Here is a 27,939-nt window from a genome sequence, read left to right on the forward strand (position 1 = left end):
CCTCCTGTCTTTTGGCCTCCCTTTTTTTCCTCATACAGACTTCTCTGTCTTCTTTCCATCCCACTGAACAGATGAAACGAACTACCATACATCTTTTTCACTTGATTGATAGATCTCAGGTGCTTTACCAAGGCTTCTGGTGATTGCTTTGTTATCGCCATTATATTGTTCACATTTCATTAGTCCAGACCTGGACAAGAGGCATTTAACAGACCCCTTGTGTTTTCCGTGTTCCAATATGAAATGCAAGACTTCTTTGTAGTTGGATTATTTCTCTAAAAACATGGTAGTGCTAGGGCAGTAAATCTGCGAAATGCCAAATAGTTAGGGTTTTATAGCATAATATTTACAAATTATACTTCTGATTTTAAGCAGGATTGGGATTTTATTCACCACAAGTAACATGGGAACACAAAAGAAAATGCCTTGCATATGTATGGACAGTGATCTAACAGGCTTGATGCTTTAGCAGAGGTAAACAGTTATGAAAATGCTATCAAATTTGGGAATAAAAAGACAACTAGGATGTGCCAGATTCCATTGCTGGTTATATATAACAAGACCACTAAAACAGCATTATCTGAGGCTCTCTCATGACCCTACAACAGTATAAAAAAATTTACATTGATATCTTTTTTTTTTATAACAAAAGAGATCTATCTGCATATAGATATAATCCACTTCCTCTCAAATATAAACTATAGAATCACCTTTCACACATCAAATAATCATTCCATGAAAAGAAGTATCAGGGAAACAAGAAATAAAGAGAATCCCTACTATGCAACTCACTAAAACTTTGCTACTGTAGATCTCTGATAGTTTTTCAGTTAAAAGTTACTTTCTGTTCTTTCTTTTCTTCACTAACAGAAGTCAAGTGAAGTTAGCAGGGCTGCAACCAAAATTCAAGGGGAGAAACAAGACCTCTAAGGACAAAAGATGACAAATAATTTTTTTGCAGATTTAAAGATCCTTGGGAAATCATTACAAAATTGATAGAACTATTCAGTAGTGACCCTTTTCTGGTTTGACCTATGATCCACCCTCTGTGATCCACAACAATATTAAAACTAAAATTAAAAATTATCTGTCATCAGGAGGGAATAAGCAAGAGAGTTTTCACCATCTATAACTGATGACAGCACAGATGAGTACAATACAACTTTCAGAGGTTTCCCAGATTTGTTGTGAGCACACTTGTATCCTTCAGATCTGGAACATAGAAAATCTTTATAATAAAGACCTTTGAAGGTGTAAATAGGGTTATTGTAGATTGGAAATTGTACAGTATATACTGAATTCAAAGATGATGATTCTGCCTAGTGGAAAAAAAAAATAGAGAGATGCTCGTAGAATAGAAGAGCTTCCATGATTGACTGCCATGTGCTCATCTTTGCTAACAGTAACACTTCATTCTGTCGGAATTTAATTAATAGTATTATCATACATGTAACTGTGTAATGGGATAACCTGATTTAAATAAAAGTTCATGGTTATGAGGTTGATAATGATGATGTTGACAGAGCGAGAACAAGTGACCCAAAAAAGCACAAGAAAGTTATGAGAGAAGCCTGCAACTTAAAATCGGCATCATTCCAGCTTTAAGCAGCTCTGATGTTGATGTGAAAACCAAATAATGCCCAGTATTGTGTTTTCATAAGAAGACATGACTAACTTGTAGATTTCTTGAACTTGGTTTTCAAATCATTTGTGAGGATTCAAGGAAAACTGTAACCAAAAGCTTAAGCAATGGTACAAATAGATTATTCAACTCAAAACAAATTGATTAAATTCCTGATGCAGGGAACTTACAGCTAAGCACTAATGAAGAGATATCTCATCCTGAGAGGGACTTTCTCAGGTGCTCATATTGAACCAGAGATAGTTTTCAAAGCTTGGCAAAACTGCCTTCAGACAGTATTCATCTATTCACAATCGCTCCTCTCCACAGTCTCTCCCCTACCTTTGCTATTTTAAAGATTGCTTGTTATCATGCTGGAGCTTCTATTTCATCTTTAAATGGTTTGCCTTATTTCTTCATCCTCAATATTTCCTCCCATGCATTTTTAGTTTTCTGTAAAAGAAAACTATTGTGCCAGCTTTGGCTGTCCGTCCACACTTTATTCAGTCCACACTTTTTTCTGTCCGCACATTTACTGTCCACCCTCAGATCTTAAAAACTACTGAGGCTAGAGGGCTGCAAATTAATATGTTGATCATCCACCATCTAATCATGGAACATACCAAATTGCAGCCCTCTAGCCTCCATCGTTTTTTTTTTTTTTTAAGGTTAAACTTAGCCATAATCGTGCTTTTGGCAACAGTATAGGATAGGCCACCACTGGGCCATGGTCAAAGTTTCATGGGCCGTGGCTCATACAGTATTACTGTATACCGAGACTACCAAAACATAGATCTATTTTCGGTGGCCTTGATTATACGCTGTTGCAGCTGTACAGAAAACTAGTGCGGCGAAGAAACTTCATCACATTTTTTACTTGTTTCAGATTATGAGCTACTTTAATCCTCTGTGCCACCTCAGATTTATATTTGTTAGTGCTGCTTCTTCTGTTGTCTCAAACCTAAGTAGTCTAGGGTGAAACAGTGTTTTGATTAATTTCTGGTACCTGTCAAAATTACAGTAATTAGGGAAGAGTAAGAACATTTTTAAAAAGTTTGGATTCATAAAGCTGAGTGATCAAAGTCTGATTATAACAACCAGTTCTTCAAAATACTTTTCATTTTGGTAAATTTCCAAACAGTTCTATTTCAAATGTGGATGAATTATTCAGAACAAATGATAAATCAAATGGAACAAACACCTTGGAGTTCCCAAGATCACTTGGCTCCCAGAGTGATATCAGCTAGCCATCTCAGGTGAGTCAGATCACATGGTGAGGCTAAGCCTCTCAAATGAGGCATGGTTGCTAGTCTCTTACATGTGAGAGAGAGATAGAATAGAGTTGAAATGGGTCTGCCACTCTTTTATAAAGCTCAGAAAGATATGCCAACCTTGGAAAACAAGTTAGGCCAGTGGTTCTCAACCTGGGGGGCACGCCACCCTAGGGGGCCGTCAGCAATTTCCAGGGGAGGCGCGAGGCCTACGTAAAATTAAAAAATTCTAGAACTACGTTCGTTATTCTCTTAACAAGAGTGAAGAACTATTATTCAGAAGTTTATAAAAAGAATGAAAAAGTATCATGGCCTTCTAACGTTAGTTTCCTATAGTCTACCATTCTAGTTAGATTCGCTAGGCTTACCATTATTTTGTAATTATTTACCTCCCTCCCTGTCCCTCGAAACTCCTTCTCTTTTTCTTTTTTTTTCTATTTTCCTCCTAATCTGGGAGGGAATTTTACTCATAGATGCAAGGGGGCCGTGGAGGGAAGGACCAGCTGTTAGAGGGGGCGTGGCAATAAAAAGGTTGAGAACCACTGAGTTAGGCAGACTAGCAGTTCAAAATACTCAACAAACTTTATTTGAGCATACTGTGCGTACTGTGCTATTTTTGTGTACCAAAATGGGCTCTAAAGGTGGCAAAGTACTGGACAGAAAAGAACTCAGGTGCTATTACATATCTCTAGGAAAACTGAATTATTGAAAAACTCATACCAAGAGCCAGAGAACCAGCCACATTTCACCAGAAAGCTCAGTTGGACCAAGTACTTTTAACAGAATTTACTTAAAAGCTTTCAGAAGAGAAACTTATCTCGTCCTCATACCATGAAGAAGGTAATGTCATATGATATAAAATCATGAAGTACATTACTGTACGCTAGATACAGGAAATCAAAAACAGTTAAAAGTATAGTTAAGGGTAACCAAGCCGGGAAAAAGAGCAACAATAATATAAACAGTGTAAAGTATTCTACATACAGTATACTGTAGACACAAAAAATGGAAAAGGCGACAATTATACTAAGAATTTATGAGGTCAAAGGCTTATCCTTCCACCCAGTGACGCATTTGTCCAAGAGTTTAATTTAGACCCCAACGACCAGGGTACTGTTGTATTTCCTTCTAAATTTTCTTAATCCTGCTGTACAGGGGTGATTTTTCCACCAACCATGCCATGCTGGAAGGATTAAGACTGAGTAATGGTATAAGGCCTTTAACGAGCTCACTTTCACCACCCCAAACAATCATGAAAGCTTTGTCACTGTCTTTCAGTCAGTTCACGGAAAGTGAAACGGGAAAAGCAGGGACAATGATAGACATAAGTATGGGCAAAAGGGAAGCCCACCTCAGGCATACTCAGCAAAGAGAAAGCCAAAATGTTTGGCATGATCTGAAGAGCAGTCATCTCCCCTCTTGGAAGGGTGGTTGATGAACTCAAAGGCCCTATATACAAGTGGACATCAGCAGCACATCCAATTCTGTTCATGCTGAATGCTACATCAGGACCATCATGTAGCTTATACTTAAGCACAACTTGAATCACAGCCAAGGTGTACATTGCTCAAGAAGGTCTATTTCAGAGGGGCATCCCTGTACATGCTTTGGCAGTGGCAGGGCAGCCAACATCACTCATAGACCAAGGATTGGTCCAGAAATTTACAAGTAACTGCCGTACATCTTTTGTACAAATGATTCAATTTCACTCAGTCTGTGCTAGACTTCCAGCATGATTTTAACATCAAGGTACTCTTTATGTTGCTGCTGTAGCATAGAATGAAGTAGTAAGTAGTCAACATTGCAAAGATTTTTGGAAATTGTGGCCTGGTATTGTGTTCCAGGAGAATGAAGATGAGGAAGATAAATTTATGGTCTTGGGGAACATGAGGAAGAGCAACTACAAGAATATCATCAAGATTGTTTGAGGGGCATTAGCCTCTAATGTCCTGAGCAAGCTCACCTAGCAGGGTATTGTTGACTGGGCACAAAATGATGATGATATAGAAGAGATGCCAAAAGAGCCTCTGCCTTCACATCTGTCCATCCCCCCTACCCCCCCATTCACTGGCAACAACCTCTGAACCTCCTTTTCCTTGGCACAGACAATCTAATAACAGTGCTGAGTCTCACCATTTACAAATGTATAGTACTTATTACTGTATATAGGTATATGATCCTGAAGGAGTATGGTAAGAGAAAAGCTATACTCTCTTTTGTATTGTTGCAAGAGGTGGTTGACTTATGGGATTGTATGTTTAGACAGTTAGAAAATCATTTGGTTATAAGATTAGTAGTGATTTTGTATTGGTAAAAATCACCTACAATTGACCAGTAAAATGTGATAAGAACTAGAAGGGTAGTTGAACTGGCTATGGTCTTCAGTAAGATTTTATGTTTGAACATTTTATTTCATTATTACTGTACAGTAATCCAAGTAATCAGTGACCTGATTATTTGGAACCTTTTATCATTTAGCATGTGTTTACCCCTGGGGAAGTCAAATAATTGGGCATTGTATATTAGCATCCAACTTCTCCTAAACACATCTCTTAAAACTGCATCTTCTTGAAAGTACTACAAGGTTAGAGGTTATCACTTCTTTCGTAAACTCTTTACTATCTGCTAAGTTATCTGCTTGCCAGCAGGTCTAGAAATTTAATAAATCCCCATGACCACCAGGAGGCTCACTAGATCATCATCTTGGTGCCCCATGGATAGCCAATGGAATTTATTCAGTTGACAGCTGGTGATACTGTACATTTTTTTATAAGTCTCCAGTGTATCTGCTTAATGCATTAACATGGTGTCATTGACATTACACAAGCCCTTCTTAGATGAATGGTCTAGGAATATTATATTTATGGAAATCATAAGTTTCTGACTATCGTTGGTGAAGACGATAATTGTATGATAAAACCTAAACAAAATATTTCTAAGTGGATTTTGTTTCTGTCACTTTACACAGCCTTATTCTTTGGTATGGACTGAATGATTGCATATAGAAGTTATACAGAGATGATGATCCTGTAACCATAGAGGATGAGAAATCCTCCTAAAGAGATGTAAGAGTCCCATGTCTCTCACCCAACTTATTTATCATTTATATTGATACTTATATACCATATTGGAGGAGAGGGAGGTGAGCAAGCAACATGAAGTTTTTTACCTACTTTGATGGAAAGGCCTTTCAAATACAAAGCAGCTGTCTGATGGGATGATAAAACAAGGTATTGTACCTGAACCTGTCACATTAACCTACTCCAAGTTGTGGACTGTTAGTTGTCAAGACAGGTAAAATCCATTTAGCCACATAGAACTACCCCAGATACTGGTGGATTTGTTGAAATAGGACTAGATGTTTGTTACAGTGAGCAGGATACAACAGAAATTAAGGTCCAGATAACCCTTATAGAACTCACAGAGTAAGCAAGTGCTTTGTTCTGGGTGATAAGAGCGAAAATAGACAATAAAGAAACATAGGTTAAGAGAGAGATTACATAAGTACTGAGGTATTTTTTGAGATGCCCCAGAAGTAGGAGGCAAAGTGGCCATGCAATTCAAGCTGGCCATCATTAACTGTACATTTGGTATGATAGCTTTTATAAACCATGAGGTTATAGTGTTCTCTGAGACAGGGCAAGGAGAAGTTATGAATAAGCAGTGGCAATGGAGCTTAAAAGGATCTTTTTTGAAGATCTGCATTTGAAGAGCTCTGACAGAGTACAGGAAGAATTCATGTCTGTTAGCTTATGCCACATCTAAAAGGCATGGGAGGGAGAAAGCTCCTGGTGAATCAATTGGAGAACATGGAAGTTAAGTCTTCACATTAAATAGGTAGAATTACAGGCAGCAACTATCAAAGTTTGGTGTGTGTGTGTGATTGAAGTTGCATCCATTCAGTATGCTAATGTGCTTGGAAGATGCATATTAAAAGGGGAGCTATTTTTATAGGTAAGTCCTGGGGAAATGTTTTTTTATAAAGGCTTTGTGAGAATATACTGATGAGGATTAGGAAATTGTTCCATTTAAAGGGAGATACTTGCAGGTGACCTGTCTCCTTTTCTTTTCAAGGTTGATGGAATTTGGCCTCAATTTTTTGGAGTTTCTAAGATTCAGGGCGTTAGGAGGACCATGGGAAGGAGGTACCATGTAACCCTTGATGGTAGACAGTGGGGGCAGTTATCTTGTGTTTTTTCATAGGTAAACCTAAATGTCCAGCAGTAAAAGAAGATCTGGAAATATTAGGGGTTTGCATTCCACATCTGTCAGAAAAGGTCACCCTTCCTGAAAACACCTAACTTCCTTTTAACAACTGGTAACCCTGTCAGAAAGCAGATTTTTCTTAGAAAACAGACTGAATAGATTCAAAACAGAATGTGGAGGGTCTCTGCACTAAGTTGATGAAAGGTTGGAGAAGAAGACTGAACCACTAAAGCTCCAAGGAGAGATCTGTGAGATCTGTCATAAGCAGAGGAGAATCACCACCTCTTTTAGGCTCACTTTGAATTGATGAGTCACTCTTCAGGCTGCCTACATCACTATTTTCTCAAACATGGATCTTCAAAGAATGTATGGAAGAAAGGCATTACATCTAGAGCATCTAAACTCCCACAGCATCCCAGATGTGCAACAAAGAATCCTCTTTCTAAGACAGAATCTAAGAGGGAGGTTTTTTGACTACTGGGCCCATATAGGAAAACCTCTAATATGAAAAATCCTTTGCAACCAACAGGTTCGAGACTATTCAGGGGTCTATTACTTTATGATTCTTGCAGAAAAAAATCTACCAAGATACTGTGATAACATGACGTGAGTCTGGAATAGAAACTAACAATATGAATCCTGCTCACATTCAAGCTGGAAGAGTAAGACTGCAAAGAGCTGGAATATAGCCATATATGTATAGTATTTATGGCCAAAGCCCAGGCACTGAGGACAGAGAGCAACTGAACACTAAGTCAAGAAATGGTAGTGAGGAAAGATGAGCGGTCTGAAATTTGTTTGGTCTGAGTTAAATTATAATGTTGATGAAGAAGTCAGTAGACTGATAATAGAATCAGAATAAGTTGAAATTCTACTAAAGATTCCTAAGTATTATTAAAAAATCACCTTCATCTTTAAAAAGAGATGAGAGCATCATTATTACCTTCACCTACAGAACAAGTTCCAAAGAGCCTCTTTAAACATGCAACCACAGTCTGATTGTCCTCTGTAAGGTATGCTGTATAACCATTTATCTGATTCCTGAAATTTGTGTGTCTCAAAAGGATCACCTTAAGTTCCAGATGGTTGATGTGATGGCTCTGTTGTCAAAATAAGTGCCACCAGAGGTCTTTCGTACTTATGAGGTGGCAATATTTTAACTGCTTTTCAGGACACATGGGAGACAATGGTATCTGTTTTCATGAGGAGCAAGGAAAATCCATCAAATTCAAATGGACGCAGAGTAACTGTATTTGCCATCAATAAAGGGGACTAGCTCTCTTAATAAGTAAATGAAAGACATAACTCTTCAGGCCAATGAATTTCTTAAAAGATTTATGAAGAGGTAATTGGAAATGTGCATCTTGAAAATTATGGAGAAATGGGACCCTTCTGATAGGTTGAAGGACTGAGGAGACATCCTTTTCTTAGAGGATTGAAAACGGTCTGGCCAATGACTGGTCTCTAAATTTTCTGGACCACAAAGGTCAAACTGTAGAAGCCCAGAGAGGGCTCAGTAACTTTTTCCATTACAGTAATTGTTTTTACATCATGAGGTTGACTTTGTGACACAAAACATGAAACTTCTAAATCAGAGGATATGAGAAAAAAAAAAAACAATAAGTTGGACATGAACACACAGGAGGATGGTCTTTCATGAGGAGGAATCATTTAATTAGACTTCATGACTTGACAAATTAAAGATCCACTGACCTCAACTCCTAGAACCTAGGGAGGGCTTTACTTGAGCGGAGGTGTCTTGGTAAAGTTATGCTCTTCATAGTGATCTTGTTTTTTTTGTGTGTGTATCCTTTCCCGTGTGCCTGAGAAGAGGTTACACAGTCCTATACTCCACTTCATGGCTGTAGATCTAACATCTTTATAGCCCCTAGAATAGCACCTGCAAGGGTAACAGAAAAGAAGGATAACTGTTTGGCAGTAGAAGAGTATCAGGTTAGTTGTTACACATTATTTTTTCTGTGTATTATGTTGTAAATCAACTTATAATAGAAGTATAGGCTATGAATAGTCATAGCCCTAAAACTGGACAGGTCTTTTTATCTTTTGACAAGAGATCATCAGTTTTATTCATGGAGTTAACTAGAAGAAAGTACAATAATGGATTGGTTATTGAGAAGGTGGATGTTCGGTATAAATAGCTAATGGAGCAGTTATTAGTATAACAGCACACCAGTAGAACAATAAGTAGATCAGTAGATATAACAGAAAAAATTGTAAAATTATAACAGAAAAAATTGTAAAATTCAATAAAACATCTAGTAGAATAGTGTAACAACAACGAATAACAAATGGGAGATTACACCATACATCTGTGGATCTTGAAAAGGCTTTTGACAAAGTACCAAGACATGCAATTAGATGTTCATCATGAAGACTGAGGAACTGGAAAAAGTCATTAAGCTAGTACAAGATGTAAAATGAAGACTGTTGCTTGCACAAGAGAATTTTAATTGAACATCGGTGCCAACCTATCATCTGGTTCATTTTTTTAATCAGTAAAATAGAAAGCTACAAGATTTCAAAATGGGATGTCCTGGGAGTTGCCATATGCTGAGGACAAAGTGCTAATAGGGCAATCAGAGAAATTGTTTGTAGAAATGCTCAAATGATCATAAAATGGAACATACCGTAGGATTCGAAATCAATATATTATAAGCCAAACAAACTTATGGTGACTGGAAAGGAAGCAAAGGAAAAAGTACAATCAGAAAAGTGGCCTTATCAATGCTATAGGAGATATGTAGAATTCAACTACACTTCTCTCATAGCACAGATCACATTTCTTTGTACTTTTTCCTTTGCTTCTTTTCCAGTCACCATAAACTTATTTTACACATACTGTATTGATTTTGAGTCATCCCATGTTTGTTTCGTTCTTCCATGGTATCACAAGAGAGCCAGACATTGCAAAATTTATACATTAGAGGGCTGTTGATGCCTTAAATGTATAAGAGCAAAAGGGAAGTGAGGCAAAGAGAGATGGAAGGACAAACCATAGAACATTTCTGTTACCTTGTCGACATGTTGGATTGTCCAGTAACTACTGAGAAGGCAATAAAAAAAGGAGTTGCAACAACATGGATAAAGTGGACAGAGATCGCTAGACTTCTAGCATCCCATAAGTAAAGATAAAAACAGTTTGGTGCTTGTATAAGGATTGTACCACTTACAGAGGAACAGATTTCAGACAGACCTGACTGCAAAATGCTGAGATTCATGGATGGAGAGTGTTGGGAAGTTCTTAATATCAGTAGAAAGATTGCTGAAAAAACTGTGATCTCAAAGATTAAGATGGTTTGGGTGTTTATTGAGAATGGGAAGAGCCACAGTTAGTTAGTACTAAATATGTAAATAAAAAAATAGACAAGGAAACACCCAGAAAATCTTTGCAAAAGAAAGTAGATGACGACATGGACCAGAGGGGAATTCAGGCAGTGAGTGGACAAAACAAAGGAGAGGAGAGAACTCATTTCACTTCTTAACCCATAAAGAAAAGGTTACATAAAGCATTAATGATGATGATAATAATGAATCATTATTGAAGGCAACTTTAATTTGGTCTAAACTTATTCCTTTATATCCATTATCCAAGTTACTGCTGTGGTTTCATATCCCTTGAACTTAAGCATACAGAAACCTCGTCCTTGTGGGTCATCAATAGTACACAGCCACTTTAATCACATCTGTGGAAAAATAGCAAGCTAGAACAATTTTCCATCAGTAAAGATGTAAAAAAGGTACAGTAATGTTTTCAGTGTAAACATTATCCACACCCTGAAGATTCTTCAAGTGGAATCTTATGAATAAGGCAGTCATAGATGATACATTATCCACTCTCTGAAGATTCTGAAAGTGGAATCTTATAGATAAGTCTGTCATTAATCCAACCTGGACCCTAACTAATTATAACATTACTGGTAATTGAATTAACTGTCTTTGAAGTTTGAATATTTTTTGCTCAGTCAGAAATCTCCACAGCAGTTATTTAAATAAAGAGCTAAAAATTATAGTATGGCAAAATAAATCTTGCAGGAAGTGTCCTTGATGCTCAGCAAGCCTTATGATGCATAGAAAATAAGAGATACTGATGGTCTTAAAAAAAAAATAGGAGCAAGCAGTTTGAGATACTTTAATAATTCTCCATTGTAGGACATAATTATTATAGGAACATTTTGGCAAGCATATACTAGTCAGCTCTTTATAAAGTCTTAATAAGAATATGCTGCTAACAACAAACTAATTAAAAGTGTTGTCGTCTAGTTACAATATACAATATCCTGCTGTCAGCTTAAATAAGATAACTACCTGTAATTGGTTAAAGTTCAAACGCATCAGAGGAGAAAAAAAAACTTGGGCAAAACTCAGTCACACAGTACATAACCAGGAGAGTGTAATCTGGATACGATCTCACAAGAGGTAAAAAGCTGGAGTTCTGCATGTTCTATTTTTTTTTTTCTGAGAAAACAGTATGAGATAAATTTCACCATCTAAACTGCAAACTACAGTTATTATCAGTAACAGCATCTTAATTCATGAATTTTAAAATTATGGTACAATATAGTATAAAAAAGTGATGCAATGTACAAATACAACATTTAAAAATCAAAATAATACTGTCATCATTATTCATATAAACATGTCAAATTAACATACATTACCTACCTGTCCGCAATCGACTTCCAGTGAAGCAACGGCACCAAATGAGGAAACATCTGGAACTTTAAATCCTTCTTGGGAAGAGCATTAAAACTTCTGCTGGCGCTTTTCTTGTTGGCACAGCAGGCCGGGACTAGTGCAATTTGATTAGATTAAACTACAAAGATGCACTCGCCCTTACCTGGTTTGCTACATACTCATGCATCTGAGAAGGACACGTGTTCTGTCTTCGTTATCTCAATAGGCTGGCAGTGTCATCACTACTTAGGCCGGGGAAAGTGCAATATTGCTCTCCGCCGAATATTGCAACTTCCCACAACCTAATTAGAGAGACTGACGTCACAACTGACAAAATCAATGTAGACAGCGCTGGCAGAAGTTAGTATTCCAATTAAGTACGTGGTAGTCAGTTTTTTCCAATACACACACACACTACTTGTACCTGAAAATATAATTCAGTCAGGCGCTACAAAACTCTGGAGAACTAACCATTAACTTACGATAGGCGAAATAATCCAGCAAGCTACGAGATATTTCAGATACTGTTAAATACTTTTATTACTAAACAATGCATAATATCTCTTAATAACGGAGTGATTTATTAGCTTTGATATAGCAGTTGCCAAAAGATTTGAAGTTGTGTACTATACTGACGATATCCTGGTTGACATGCATCAGTATGCACTGGGAAATAATAAAATTGGCTACAACTGAGCTTGCTTCAGTACAGAGTGACCTTACACAATAATTTCATTACCAGAATGTGTTTCTCACAAAATTACAAGATAATAAAATAAATGAAAGTTCATATAAAAGCTCCCTACTGAAAACAAAATATGAAATGAATCATCACCAGGTTTAAACTAAGGCTCCCAACTACATATTCAGTTACAGAATAAATCAAAATTATTCAGGTTTATTTCGAGATTCTTAAGAACAACGTAACACATACGGAACAAACATAAACCATAATTATCAGGTTTACATACAACTATCAACCTGATGAACAAAAAAAATTACCATTCAGGATTATTTTACAACGTCCTACACAAAATTATGAGATTTATTTTGAAACTGCACCAAAGAACATAACTTACCATAAACTAAAATTATTCAGTTTTCTATCAAAACTCTCCACTAAACAAAACAAAAGTATCGAATAAACCAAAAGATCGAGAAATAAACCTGTCGAGTTTTCCACGTGCCTCCCACTACTAGAGACCTGTTTCGAAGAAAGTGGAAAATAGACTCATCACGAGAAGTAATAGATATTTGCAGAATGAAGAAGAAAGCAATCGTTGCTGTTATTTTCGGATTATGAGAACACTTGCCCTCGTCATACGATACAGCGTCCCAACCGGAATTGCTGCTTAACCTCAGAAGTACCACACGCGAGAGATTTCTGGTTGGGGTTGAGGACTGTGCGTGTTTGTTTAATTAAGCATGCATCTTCGATACTACTACATAAGAAAGAAAACCCATGAATTTTTCTGCTCTAAATTAACCGGCGGATAACGAAAGACTGGGCAAAAGTTTGCTGGCCCAGTGACGTTTTCATCCGATTTGACAGTGCTGCCTTCATGAAATCGAAAAAAAATACAGTCTGGATTGTAGCATATGTGCTATGAAAATACTGGAAAAGGTACTGGATAAAAAAAAACACTAGAAGTAACAACAGAAGTCTTTACAATGAGGCAACTACAAGAAAAGTACCAGAAAAAGAGGAGGTTATACGACATATTTGTGGAACTGAGAAGGCGCTGGACAGAATGCCAAGACAAGTAATCAAATCGGCATTACGAAGGCGGAGGGTACCAGAAAGACTCGGTAGTAAGCTGTTGATGTTAACTACATCTAGAGTGAAGACAGTGACAGGCGTATCAGTTGTATTCGAGATAAATGGAGACCATCAATGTGGAGCGCTGAGCCCATTGCTGTTTATCATAACAAGTGAAGAAACTACAGAGGAATGCAGAAAAGGGGCCTCTAGGAACTGACATCAGATTCTGAGAAAGAGGTGGCGGGCAGCGAAAACATTGTGATGGTTTGAACATGTGATGTAAAGAGATCGGAGATAACTCGATTCATGTCTAAGCCTATGAAGATAAAAGTTGTAAAAACATTAATGATGATAATGGAATTGTCTAGTATAAATTGCTGTTAAAAAAAAAACAACGCCCCTGATTATTTTTCGGAGCAACAATTTTCTTACTAAACGCATGTCTTATAACTTAATTTTTCACCCCTCACCACCGTAGCTTCGGCGGCCATCTTGGAAAAATATTTGCAAATATCTCGCTTATGACCTAATTTAGCGGAAAATGTGCTATCATAAAAAATAATCTGCATAAAATTCTCTATAAAAAATATTCAGTGTCATTTTTTTATATGTTTGACCGTTCAAGCGCCAGAGCTGCAAATGATCACATCTGTTTCAGTATCTCTTGGTTCCATAATACCATTTGGATGATTATCTTGATTTTTATTTCGGATGCCCGCACATGAACTTCTCAAGTCTGTGCTGACTTTCTTAAAGAAGTAGAAGTATATATCCAAAGAAATTATGGGAAAACCTAAACTCGAACTGGCCTGTAAGACTTTCAAGTACCATTTAACGAGTTCGCTAGTGTAAGGGGCATATTTAACATCCCTGTAAAAAAAACAACTAAGTAGCCCAGCATCCAAAGATCATAGACAGGCATATAATAATTCAAAGATGATTATCTTCTATTGAAATTTATAACTGCTAATGTTCTTTTAATCTGTTAGGTATTTTCCTTTGAACAGATACCCACTTTGTTTCATCCGTTAATTCCTCATCTGCTTCTACGAATGCAATATCCTCTTCATCGAAGGTTACGTCTGAGTTCGAACGTAACAACCCTTTGCGTGTAAAGCGAAACTCTGAGCATTTCAGTGGCTTGAGTCCAACCTTCCTGGCATTTACATGATATAATATTAAGCAGCAGCTCTGAGGGAGCAAGGTCTTTGGCTTTGAGGTGACTGGGATTAGCCCATTTGTAGTCAATTTCCATCTGTGTAGGTGGCAAGTCATTCCCCAGCCACTTCTGGCTTGGTGATAAGTCCTCAGTGAATGAAACCTAGCAGCAGCAACTGTGGGAAGCAAGGAAGCAAGAATAGATTTAGGCCTATTTTAGTTAAGTGACTGGACAATCTCAGCTTTTACTGCTTTGACAGAATTTCAACACTTCAACAGTTTCTTGCAACTGTACATAGTTTTGCAAAAGCTTCATAACTTCAGTTTGCCCTGCCTGAAAAATCCGGAAACAGCATCAGGTCAGACAAATGAATGTAAAAAAAAAAAAATGATCCAGATTTAAATTTTAGGTGTGTACAGTTTGTTTAGTTTCATTCGATCCAACCAAGGCTGTGAGGATAATCAAAAGGTCACCACCCTCCTACCATAGTTACTGACTCACTCTTAGAGGATTCTTAAATAGCAGCATTAAGAGTTAGCGAGCTTGCATCTTCTGTAGCTTGTTTTACAGAGAAACCCTGTGACTAATGTTGTGACAAAAGCATTTTGATGAGGCGGTTCCGATTTCTCTCGCTTGAGAGAAATTTGGTTTGACTCGATGTTACTGGCATAGTTGCGTCAAAAATGATTGTGGCGGCAAGTGATCGTTCACGTTCAGCACAATTTGTTTTTTCTACTAGATTTTATAGAAAACCATCAAAGATAATTATAGCAATTTCTCCGTACTGCAGTTTTAAATAGGCTACTGCATGTACGACAACATAAACTGCATCACCGACAGTTTCACAGTCACATCATCCAGAACAATAGGGGTATAGAGCTAGTTCGTACTCAGTTACGTAAATTAAGTTCTTTTGAATACCATCTCAGAATCAACTGGATATTAAAGAACTTAATAATTCATCACCAGTTCAGATATTAAATCTGTATTGCCAAATACAAACGCGTAAATGCGTCATTTTGAGGTTTCCTATTTGGATTTTGCTAAGTTGACATTTAACCAGTTCTACATCACCATAGGAAGCATACATTCCTAAGGAGGAAAGAACATTTAAAAGTTACTCAAAACCATATTTTTTGTTGAGATGAGCAGCACGGCCTATTTATAGAGATGTGAGAGAATGAAATAGATGCTGTTCAGATGGCATGTGCATTTTTATCCAACTTCCATTAACTCCTTTCTGGTTTTTTAAAAGAACAGTTTTAACATAGCAGCCGAGAGTATCTGATAAAGATGTTTCCAAATCATTCAAGGATCAATATTTGGCGGTGGACATTGATCAGTGTAATAGATTTTTTACCTTATATTTTCAGCAGTTATTCTCTCAGTAGCTTGCACTACCCTCGGCAGTTCTTGTTCACTATTTCTTTATTTTACATAACAAGCGTGTCAAAATATTTTGCCCTGTATCACGGAAGCACACAACAGGCTTCTGTTTTAATTTAAAGAATACTTTCCATATGTATTTCCTTCAGGTTAGATTTTTATTTTTTATCAGTTGGCAAATCGCCATCTCATCCCTCAAAAATGTCAAAGACAGAAAATTTGCATTCATATGTATTCTCCTACTGTAATGTTAAGCATAAACAGAGTCTTTGCCCCTAAGACTGTAACACCTTGGGGACGACCACGTTTCTTCGTAGAAGGTTCCTAGGAGATTTTTTTTCACGCAGCTTGAATGGCACTTGGGTTCTGCTGCATTAACTCTGGCTCAAGTCATCATTTCTCCCTTCACCTGCTTCCAGAGTAGTCTTTAATCTGCCCAATTTCAAATTTACTCAGTCATATTGAGCTGTACTCTTGAAAACTCCTCTGACGCATCATCTCCACAAAACACGCAATCATGGAGAAAATCAAAATTTGCTGATTCATAGATTTTGAAGACGTAATTGCCGCTGAAGTGGTTGTTACCTTAACTGGAGAAATGTTGCACTTTTTGCTTTGGTACATGCTTTTCTACATTTTTTCAAGCATTGTCACACTTCAGTGCTTTCACCTGGGAATGTTTCCCATCTCCCCATCCAACACTGTACTCTATGTGTTTTTTAAAACGGCTTTCTTGACATTCATGACTTATACTCGCAGAAAATAGTTTTTCACAAGTGAAACATTTCACTAATGAAGACATTTTGCCACAGTATAATAATTAATGACATTTTTTCCCTAATTCACTGGTGCCTTAAACAGATAAATTCATCATTAACTTAGAAACTGGTTGTATCCTTCAAAATTTTTATTATGGCATTATGTTGCCAAAGCATCATGTGACTATTCTCGCACCTCTGGCGCTTAAACGAAATAGCATATTAGAAAAAGGTATACCACATTTTTTTAAAAGAATTCTAAGTATATTATTTTTTATAGTAATATATTACTCTCTACATTAAGTCCCAAGTGAGACAGCTTATATGTTAATTTTCCAAGATGGCCGTCAAATCCGCGATAAGCGGGGTGCAAAATGAGTATGGCATTAAATGCCCTTTTTGCTTAAGAGAAACAATATAACTTATTCCAGCTTCGTCAGTTTTCTTCCCTGTTTCACCATTATTTCTGCCTTTTTAGTTGGTCGAATTCAGCTATTATTCCTCCCCTTTTGAATTGTGGAACTCGACCATTTTTCCTACTCTTTTGATTGGTAGAATTCGACCATTTTACTCCCCTTTTAACTAGTGGAATTCGGCCGTTTTTCCTACCTATTTGACTGATCGAATTCTGACATTTTTCCTACCCATTTGATTGAGAATTCGACCAATCGAAATGGTCGAATTCTACCCATTTCCTACCTTGCTGACTAATCGAATTCGACTACTTTCTCTGTCCTTTGACAGGTCGAATTCGACAATTTTTGTTTTTTACTATTTTAACTGCTCGAATTCGACAATTTTTGTACTATTTTGACTGGTCGAATTCTACCATTTTGATCAGTCGAATCCGACCATTTTCCCTCCCCCTTCCCCTTCGGCCGGTCGAATTCTAATCTAAACGCAGATGATCCGATGCCGAGGGATGGATGAGTCAGCTCTGTCGAACATCAGGGCTGCATGCATCCTCTCTCCGCCTCCCTGGACTCTTATTACATCACTTTCGGTTCCTCCCACTCGAACACGTCGCTGCGACTGTCGCGGGTGGCAAGGAAATACTCGACAGACTGACAGGATATGAGACACTCACATTCACTTGACGTCCATTACTCCTGTTCAGTTTACTTTCAGGGCAAAATGCTGTCATCACTCGCACAGTTCAGTGTTTGATTCTGAGAGAGAGAGAGAGAGAGAGAGAGAGAGAGAGAGAGAGAGAGAGAGAATAAATATGAACCTCCTTGTAACAGTAATATAAAGGTACAGTGTTAGTCAGTGTTTGATGTCTGATAAGTCTTTAATGCAAATACAAGCACTAACACATCCTACCTGGTCGTTTCCCAAATCATAAAGTCACATGTTATGGTGTTATATACTAGACTTTATTTGAATTGCTTTAATTCAGGCACTGCGTTTAAGAATTCACTGGAAATCACCTTATTAAAGGCCCCGGTGAGTTAAATATCCAAAATATGCGACGTAATTCATTCCTACCTGAAATCATTACAAGTTTGTGTTGCGCTGTCTGTATCTACTCCCTCTTCAAAGCAGAAAGTAAAGTTGTAAGACAATATTCGTCTTTAAGTTTACTTTAACCTCATACATGGCACCTACGAAAGTATTACCATCACTGTATCCACCACCTCTATCCCTATAAGAGTCTGCGTGCACCGGATCCGACTCACAAACTGGTGTAGAAACACCTTAACGTTCCTTGTATCAGTTCATTGTATCCTATACATCATCACTAAAATAGTCTTAGATTCACTCTCACAGATCACTCCTCTAAGAGGCTTCCTTGTCTACCATCACAGCTTGTCCTGTGCACTTTAATGAGATCAGAACTCGGTCCTTAACGTCAGACCAAACAGGTGTATCTTTGATCTTCCTTTGAATTTATTTATATGCCAGAATCGATGGCAGACCAGCGTTGACGATCTTCAAACAGATTAGGAAGTTACCAACCCACGTTCGCTTTTGCTAATCACTTCAGTTTACTCGACATCCTGAACGTGAATAGCAAGATAAATTGGTGGCCACGAATCGCCAACATCAAAACGAAACTGCAGCACTTAAGACCACTCAGAACAAAATTCCTTTTCATTGTTTGTTTATCATCATGTCGAATGAGAAACCGAAAGTATCCCCACGGATAAACAAAAAGACAGACGTTAGAACTGGTTTTTCTTCTGCTTTTGACAGTTGGGTTAAATGATCACTTTTCCTGCACTTGTAATGAAAAGCACTGACATTAGGTGTCTTGTATGCATGGTTGTTTAGGAGAGTGTAAGTAAAAGCACTGCAGAATGGCTAGGCGTCGAAACTCCCGCCACAGTAACAATATTAGTAAGGGTGCGAAATTGTGCCTCGTGGAACGGGAGTGTGTTCACATGTACAGGGCAAACGGCTGACTAACTGAGTGTTTGTCTGTCCGCTCCCATTGCTGGTCCTTGTCTCTTCCCTTGAGTGCCTGACTGCCTGACCCTCATAACTGCGTACCCCGTCCCTCTCCCGTACCCATCCCTCTCTCTACCCGGCCTTATTCAAAGACGACTCACTTCCTCTGCCTGAACGAACACACGCACGCACGTCAGTATAATATCTAATCAGAAACAAACAAACGCAGTGCTTTCATGGCAGTCGTAACATGGAAAATCATGCCCCTGCAGATTGGATGTTCAAGTTCTCAAATTGTACCACATTACGCTTTATATGTTCAGAGATTATCAGGGCAGATTATGCTGGTATTATTCATACCATAACCTTCGTCCATGTGGTCTTTCAGAAGTAACAGAAACATGTAATTATGATAAATATAAGAATTTTTGTGCACGATGGGGCAAGTAACTTTATACCTGCTGAAAACGGTAATGTTGGTACCTTCTGAAATCTATCTAAAAGCAAGGGCAAGATTATTAAATGAGGGCAGGGAGACATGAATGGTAATATGGATGATGGAAGAATGAAAGAGGGAGATTAGTTTAAGTATTTGAGGGTATAAATATGATTGATGATGGTAAGACGAGATAAGAGGTGAGTCACAGAACAGATGAAGCACGAAAGGTAGCAGGGTGTGTGCTGAAGACTGGGGAGAGACGAATTGTTCCTGGAAGACAAGATGGGAATGTTCAGATGAACTGTTTGCATGTCGCACTTTGAATTGAAAAGATATGTGAAGCTTTGTGGAAATGGTAAAATAGTTGTCGTAATGAAAGGTTGGATGGGAGGGATCTGATATGGTTTGGTCATGTGGGTAGAATGGAGGACGATAGCTTGATGAAAAGAATGTATAATTCAGAAGCGTTAGGACGGAGGAGGAGAGGAAGACATTGAAGGGTTTAGAACTTTAGATAGTGTGAAAGGTACTGGAAAGAAGGTCCTTAATATTTCCCTAAAGATGTAATATAAGTGAATGGTACATTGTAAGGGGGGTGTCTGACACACTGTTGGTGGGCTTCCTGTTTAGATGTAAGGAGCAATTGATGCTATGAAAGTTTTCTAAACTGGGCGGCTTGTCCATGATTGAACACTCTTAAGTAGCTTGAAGTATAAATAGCGCAGTGGTTGTTGTGTTGCTTTGCCTCTGGAACCACCCTTGTTAGAGGAAACAAGTGTCGAAAAAAGTATAAAAGCGCGCATTTGTGACGCGCCCGTGCGCGTGCGCATATAAACAAAATGAGACGCACGCATGACCTAACAAACAAACTGCACCTGAAGCGCATAGAGGCAATGAAAAAATTAATGAGCCTTCATTAGCTACCACAAACCGAATTCCTGACGGCAATGCGATGAAGGCTTCTTTCAGCGGCCTCCTTAAATCGACCTTCATGAATGCAAGACAGGAACACTAAAATATTACGATGGAGTCTATTCGATCCACGTATGAATAAGCCTGTCGTGGAGCCCGATGGAATGCTGCACACCAGCTGTGTAGAGAGCCATGGCCTCACACACCAATCAAGGTTAACAAATGCAATCTACAAGTGCAAACACTTTATAACACTTTCTGACGCTGCGTTTCGCTGCTGTCGTTTTAGGATGTTACAGGCGGTCAGTCTGCTTAATAATAATGATAAAATAATGATATACTTTACTTCACTTCATGGCCATACGCAGTAGGAATATAGATACATTACCTACTACCGTATACACAGCACAGTAGCTGATGGTACTAGATGCAATGCCTATAATAATAATAATAATAATAATAATAATAATAATAATAATAATAATTGAGAAATGATACAGGCAAAAGGGAGGGCCTCGACGGGGTGGGCCCGAACATCAGGTGATCTCTCTCTCTCTCTCTCTCTCTCTCTCTCTCTCTCTCTCTCTCTCTCTCTCGTTTATATTTACAAACAAGCATATTTTTCCTATTATTGCACACAACCAGGAGTTTTTCAACTTTATAAAAAAAGAAATTAAGATAGTAAAGCAAAACGAAGATGAAAATAAGTAATTGAATAAACGATAGGAAAAAAAATCCTAAAGAACTGGTCGAAGATTTATAGATACACCCCACTGGTGGTCCAGTTAAAGCTGATTAATAATTGGAAGGGTGACCACCTAAAATTTAAGACGCAATGGCCACATAAGCCCGTTGAATACACGTGATGCCAGCAACCTCATCCTTAAGTCTAGCTGAAGATGGGGCAAAAGAAATTCATCGTAGAATTCAGCATCGTTGTCAGCAACCAAACATTGACGTCATCGAGGCCCAAAATAGCCCTCAACGTTTTACCTCCCAATATGAAACTGAAGGCCCCAGCTAAGGAAGTCCTAATACAAATCCATCACCGGCGGGGCAGCACCAACCCCCTACCCCCTCACCCCTCCCCGAACCACCCAATCCCCAATCCCCAAAATAGTCGAGACAGACAACCGCATAAGCTGAAAGACACATACATGCTGAAAATTCTCTTTAGCACGCCAACGAACAGTGTTGTCGATGTCGAATATCGTTACCCTAATGATGATAAAATGACTTCATACGTACCATCCCAGAGAAGAAAATCAACCATAGAAAATTGCAAATTCAGAAATCTTTCTTAAAAATCTGACCTTTCGCGAAGAGTACATTACCAAAACACCATGGTTGGAAAAGTAAATATAAATACATGGTAAATAGTTTATCAGAAGACATAAACTGAAAGGAAAGCTCATGAAATTTATGAGAATTATATTTACTTGGGAAGCTGGTTATAAAAAACAATGTTCTTTGAATGTTAAACACTTCAGTATTCCAAGAAATAAAACTACAGACTTCTCTGTGTCGTCTTAATTAGGAGTTCAGTACAAAATGTGTTGTTTACACTGATAATATCTACTGTACAATAGGCTTTACTTGCATAGCTCCAAAAATATGTAACAATGAAAAAAAAACAAAAAAACAGCGAGCTAATGGAATGCTGTTTCAGACAATTTCGTGAATGATGGCGTTGACTTGGTTAAAATGGATGCCTGGCTTCGTAAACAAAGCGTCATCAGGAATTAAAAGTGATTAAGGGGAAGCTGGAATGAAAAGTGTGGTATTTTTCGAAACTTAACTGTATAATTTTACACTGCCAAAAATACATAGAATTTACCCATGAAATTTAATTTATTATTATTATTATTATTATTATTATTATTATTATTATTATTATTTTAGCGAGATCACTGCGTCACATTGCTGCACCCTCATCGGAGGGACTGTCGGAGTTTTAGTTCTTTGCCATGGAGCAAGGCAAAGTTAAAGAAGTTGGACAGCTAAGCGTGGGGAATCTAAACTGAACGTATGGAAAGATGAGACAGCAATGTAGCTGGCTGGGGACCGAAGGGCGCCCTGTTTCTTGCGATAGCTATGATATACATTGTAGCTCACGGAAGACAGACGAAACCCTCTCTGCAAACACTGTGCACGAGTTACTGAAGTAAGCAGCAACGGTAAGCGTTAAGCCACATGCCTGAGTTGTCGTTTTAGTCGTCTTCAGCAATTTCGTCTTAAAACTGATTACAGATGAGCGGAATGGCGATTAGATACAAAGAGAGAGAGGGAGAAGGTTGGGTGAATATAAAGCAGCGAAAAGGCACAAGAATAACTCACAAGGAAATCTATGAAATTCTGGGAAACAAACGGTTACATGATCACTATACAGGAAAATTGATTGATTACGTAGATTGTCCAGGAATCAGAGTGCCTGCATTACATGGGCGAATGAATATTAAACAACAGGAATCTGTCATAAAAATGGTGAATGGGAGCAAATAAATAATTTACACAGCTCGGACTCGAATCTTACAAGAGAACTTTTGACGGGAGACAGCACCTGATGTAAACAAAAGGATTTCATGACTTTTTATTTTTTGCAAATATCAGGAAACCCATGCGTCATTCATGATTAATTTAGAAACCTGGATTAAACGTAGGCTTGTGGGTTGGAGTTGAGCTATTTTTCTACTGAACTGTATTGACAGTATACAGCTTTATTCATTCGTCATCTGAACACCCTCCCTTCCCTAGGGCGCACTGTAGGTATTACCTTCGGTCCTTATCTGCACCCACGTTTTAGCCTCTTACTTTACTACCTCCATTCCCGCGTCCTTTCTCTCATCTTGCTGTCCAACCACTCCAGCTCCCTCTTTTCACTGTCTTAGGCAAGCACTGAATGGCTGATAGCGCCCCTGTGTTAGGCTTTATAGCCTAATTTTCATAAGTCAAATCAAATCCACTGACCCCTTTGGGGCTTCTCCAATCTGATGGTTGCATTTACCTACTTGATGACCACTGGGCCGCTCCTAACTACTTAACCTTTTTCATCAGTGGCCAATAGACATACCCCATAATGGCTATCGTACGGTGATGACTATCATCTTTGACCTCTCTCTCTTGGCCTCAGTACCTGACCCTTCCCCCTTAACAACTCATCTAAATAACATCTCTGAGTAATGAGTGGGTGAATCATAGTAGAGTTCAAGGACTCTTGAGATCAGTTTCCAAATACTCTTGAGAAACTTTAGAATTCCATGGTCTTTGAGAATGTAAAAATTCAACTTATCCCTTGTGTTTATTTCGGACATTTAATGTGAGCGGCAACTTTGCCGTAAAAAAGAATAATTTAAGGCTGGTTACGTATACCAGGAAAGGTTTAGTACTATTCGGATGGCTTAGGGTACTGTATAATTACTTAGACGTGGATTGATGAAACACGGTAGATTAGCCATGTCTTATCAGCGATTCATGTAATTTTTTCACGGTTCTAATTTTATACTGCTACATCAAAACGCAATAATAATGATAATAATTTTCTCGTTTATATGATTACTACCGCAAACCATGTAAGAGGTAACCCACCTTTTGATAATCTGCTGATTCAGCCTAATAAACTGTGCGCTTCGCTTGCTTGCAAGTTGGCCTTAATGAACACTGCATTGAGGAATGCACGCCAACATTGTTATTAGAAATTAGTGTACTAAGCACCACAGTCTATCATTTAAGGAAGGTCATTTACAGCGAACTACAGTATATTATATGCTGTAGATAATATAAGGAAAAAATATGCAAGACAGTAAATTCCGAAACTACTGAAAAGTCATAAAAATAAGCTACAGTGGTGAGCATTTTCAGTTCCTTCTTGCATATTTTTCAGAAGGAACTGAAAATTAACTCCGCTCTGCTGAGATGAATTAAAATTAATTAATTTTTACCCTAATGTCGATATAAATGTAATGAAGAGAAAAATTCTAAACAAAATACAATAAAAGATGGTGATTACATAATTTGAATGCTTAAAATTACTCATTAATCAATATATATGAAAGATTTACTTCTGCACAACTAACGGAACATTGTACTGGTTTGTACAAATACAGATGAAACAAAGAAGACGCACCTGCGCAATGGCAATGATCACTTTCCACTACCTTATATTGAAGCGACGGTAGATTCTGATTCCATTGTGCATTACTCATGGATATCAATATGAATATTATTCGGGTTATTTTCAATATATTTTGGAGTCACTCTGTGCGTAGGCGTCGATGACCCTCATATTCGTGGCGCCAGAATAATATTAAACCATCATCTAAGTGTTCGTTGATTTCCGGGCTAGGCTTGAAGTTCTGTCGGACAAGAGAAAAAAAAAAACATGAAAATTGTATACTGTATAAACGATTAGCCTTGGCAAATGTGGAATCTTATAACCCTATCTGACCACAGTGCGCAGATTCCAAAAAGTCGCTGGTGAATTTCTTTAATCACTTTTACTTTACCAGACCTTTATTACTTGTACTTTACCAGACCTTTATAACAGATTTGCCAGTGTAACTTAGAGAATATATTCATTTTGTTACAGGTTTTCCTTTGTGATACTACATGGTGTAAATTTATTTCCCTCACAGACAGTACCAAGTACCGTTAAGCTTCTGTGTAATCGTGCAGTACAACAGAAAGGTGCGACTTTGTAAAAGGGATGAAAAGAAGTAGATGCTGGAACAGATTGCTTGAGTTCTGACTATTATTCGAAACTCCTTCAACCTGCAGAAATCTGAGCAGCTTAAAACAACTGAAATTCAATTAGGTTTACCAAATCTATCGCACTACGTCTACTATTAACAGCATCTAAAATAATTATTGCTTATGGTGCATAAGTTAGTCTTTTCTTATTAATAAACATTCTAATCAATGAATTTTCGAAAAAAAATCTACCAAGATAAAAAATGGATAAAACACATCACCGAAAATAGAGTTTTATGGATTGCCCGTAGACAACATGAACCGACCTTAGTTTTCTTTTGTTTTTCATTCTACGGCTTCTGTTTGAAATAGAGAAGGAAGGAAAGGGGTGCGGAAGGTCGAGTGCATGAGAATTTCATAATCATTGCTTTCTGTGTAACCTGGTGACTTCCATTATGGTCTCTAAAATATTTCCTGTAGGGGTGTTAGCTCATCAACAAGGGTTTAACCAGGACCGACCTCATACATCCTTTAAACTGTAAAATGAATGATACAGTAATACCAGAGGATTTTAATATTCGATACAAGAATGTGGAAGACGAAAAAGATCTTCATCTTCATGGAGACAAAGCTCTCTGGTCCAGAATTTTTGAGAGCTAAAGTCATATGCATTCTTTTAAAGAGGTAAAGTTATTCTCATTTTGTAAATGAACTAAAGTCATTCCATTTAGCTTTTGCTCTCACAGATCTTGAGCCCTGAAATGATGAATCATAATGCGTCCAGAAACTCCTCCGTAATCTGAGCGCTCGAGGTAAAATGAGAGTTACTTTGCACTGAAAGGAACACTAGTTTTTGATCGGCAATTTTTACTCAGGTCTACCACAAAAACAACGCGCGCGCATCTTATCATTTCTGTTCCCTGACAGAGGCGTAGACACCATTTCGTGGTTTGGGGCGGAGAGGGCCAAAAGTATAACTTATTTTTACAGGGAATGTATTGATTTTCATAGAAGGTAACGAACATTCTGTCATTGGCTCTTAATTACATAACGTGTGCTGTCACTTTTTTGTGAAATGTATACATGAAAATTAGTTACAATTCTTGATATATATTATTTAGCAAAATTTCATCTTTCATTTTTAGGGGTGGGGGAAGCATGCGGCCTCCTGCCCCACCTGGTTAAGGTCACGTACCCGGGGGGTACAGCAAGGGAGAAAAGGTACCGTAAGTGGCGGACACTTCATCACTTTCAGCTCAGGGCATCCGACCATCATTAACTTATATCAGTCTCTGTCAGGCAGTTTATTCCCTTCGATAACTCTCCCAAAATGGTTCCTCGCCTCTTTCCGTCTCGCATTATAAAAGGCAGGATATCTTTCTTACATTTTCATGACGGGCGCCAACTTGCTATCTCCTGTCTTCCCCATTGTTGACAGATAATGCGTCAGCTCCACGATGATAACGTTATGTTAAGGTAATTGTTAGTTTCTCTGCGAGTAATTATGTTTCTTCTGTTAATCTGTCATGTTATTTTATGTACTTTGCCGTGTTTTAACATCCGTTTTAATCAATACAAAAAGCAATATAAAGTCGAGAACTGCACCAATAATCAATACTCTTTCAGTAATAGAATGGGATGTGATGCGGAATAAATTATGACATGAAACAAATCGCTTGAACTCTTATATCTATTAAAATAAGGAAACGTAAGTACCAGTTCGCTACGCAAATTCTGTCAGTAGTTACGTAGGCCCTGGGTGCATCCGGAATTATGTGTGCAACAATCCCAACATCCGGTGATGCAATAGTGCACGTGACGTCATGAAAAGTCAGGAACCGGAGTAAAGATTTCGACGGTTTCAATGGCTAGGCGTACTTGTCGGTGTTGTAATATTGTAATATCTAGGCTTGTGTTTAGTATGTGATGAGTGTATGTTTTTTGTGACTCCTGCAATAGAATACTATTACAAGCAGGTAACTTTAATAGCTAGATCTCTGAACTATCGAACTATGGATCACAGCAGGAAATTTCAGTGGATTACAGAACCGAGCAGAGCAGGTTCACTGTCCTTACAGTAGATTTCCAGATTAGTACATACGATCCGCTCGTAGCTCATAAATCCTTTCAGAGTGAAAGTCGAGATCCTACCAAGAGACGTCCCTGGACTCTGAACAATTAACTGGGATGCAGGAGGAATAATCTTGTTACGGGCTGCCAAAGAGCGTGAGCCCGTGCTGGTGTAAGGCCAGCTTGAACTAAAATAAGAATAGTTGTAAAGAGGTATCTTCACGGTAGCATATTTTTCTGCAATCTGAATTCAAAATACAGGTGCTCAATGAACCAGGTGTTACTTCCGCTCACTACAGCCTACGCTCGAATTTAGCGTTGACCTTTCAACACTGTAAACAAAAACTAACCACACAATGTAATACACACTCATTATGTTTAGCTAGTCACCTCGCACTTATAATGTCATGTAGCCCATTTATGATTGTTCATGGCTTCCTGAAACTATGTTGAGCGATGCGTAAAGGAAAAAGAATTCACGCATTGCAAATCGACGGAGACCCGGGCGTTAACTCCAACGAGTCCACTAACCCTCGTCGGTCAGTCGCCAGCACTCGCCCAAGTCGGCCTTGATCATGCGATT

The 27,939-nt window shown here is 38.1% G+C and overlaps 2 long non-coding RNA genes across 3 annotated transcripts in view; one reads left to right on the top strand and one right to left on the bottom strand.

The window, feature by feature from the left end:
* Positions 1-27,939, top strand: part of LOC136848765 (uncharacterized) — a 205,695-nt gene that overhangs the window by 20,915 nt on the left and 156,841 nt on the right. The window lies entirely within an intron of this gene.
* LOC136848764 (uncharacterized) overlaps positions 1-27,939 on the bottom strand; it is a 54,973-nt gene that overhangs the window by 1,486 nt on the left and 25,548 nt on the right. Inside the window, exons 2-5 of one of the 2 annotated variants that reach the window (XR_010856129.1) lie at positions 24,755-24,952; positions 11,957-12,217; positions 8,812-10,802; positions 2-1,212 (exon numbers count right to left, since the gene is read on the bottom strand). This is a non-coding gene — a long non-coding RNA (uncharacterized lncRNA). The remainder of the gene's footprint in view (position 1; positions 1,213-8,811; positions 10,803-11,956; positions 12,218-24,754; positions 24,953-27,939) is intronic. The other variant, XR_010856130.1, reaches the window with a different exon arrangement.

The sequence above is a fragment of the Macrobrachium rosenbergii genome, chromosome 19, assembly GCF_040412425.1.
Source record: "Macrobrachium rosenbergii isolate ZJJX-2024 chromosome 19, ASM4041242v1, whole genome shotgun sequence".
NCBI lineage: Eukaryota > Metazoa > Arthropoda > Malacostraca > Decapoda > Palaemonidae > Macrobrachium > Macrobrachium rosenbergii.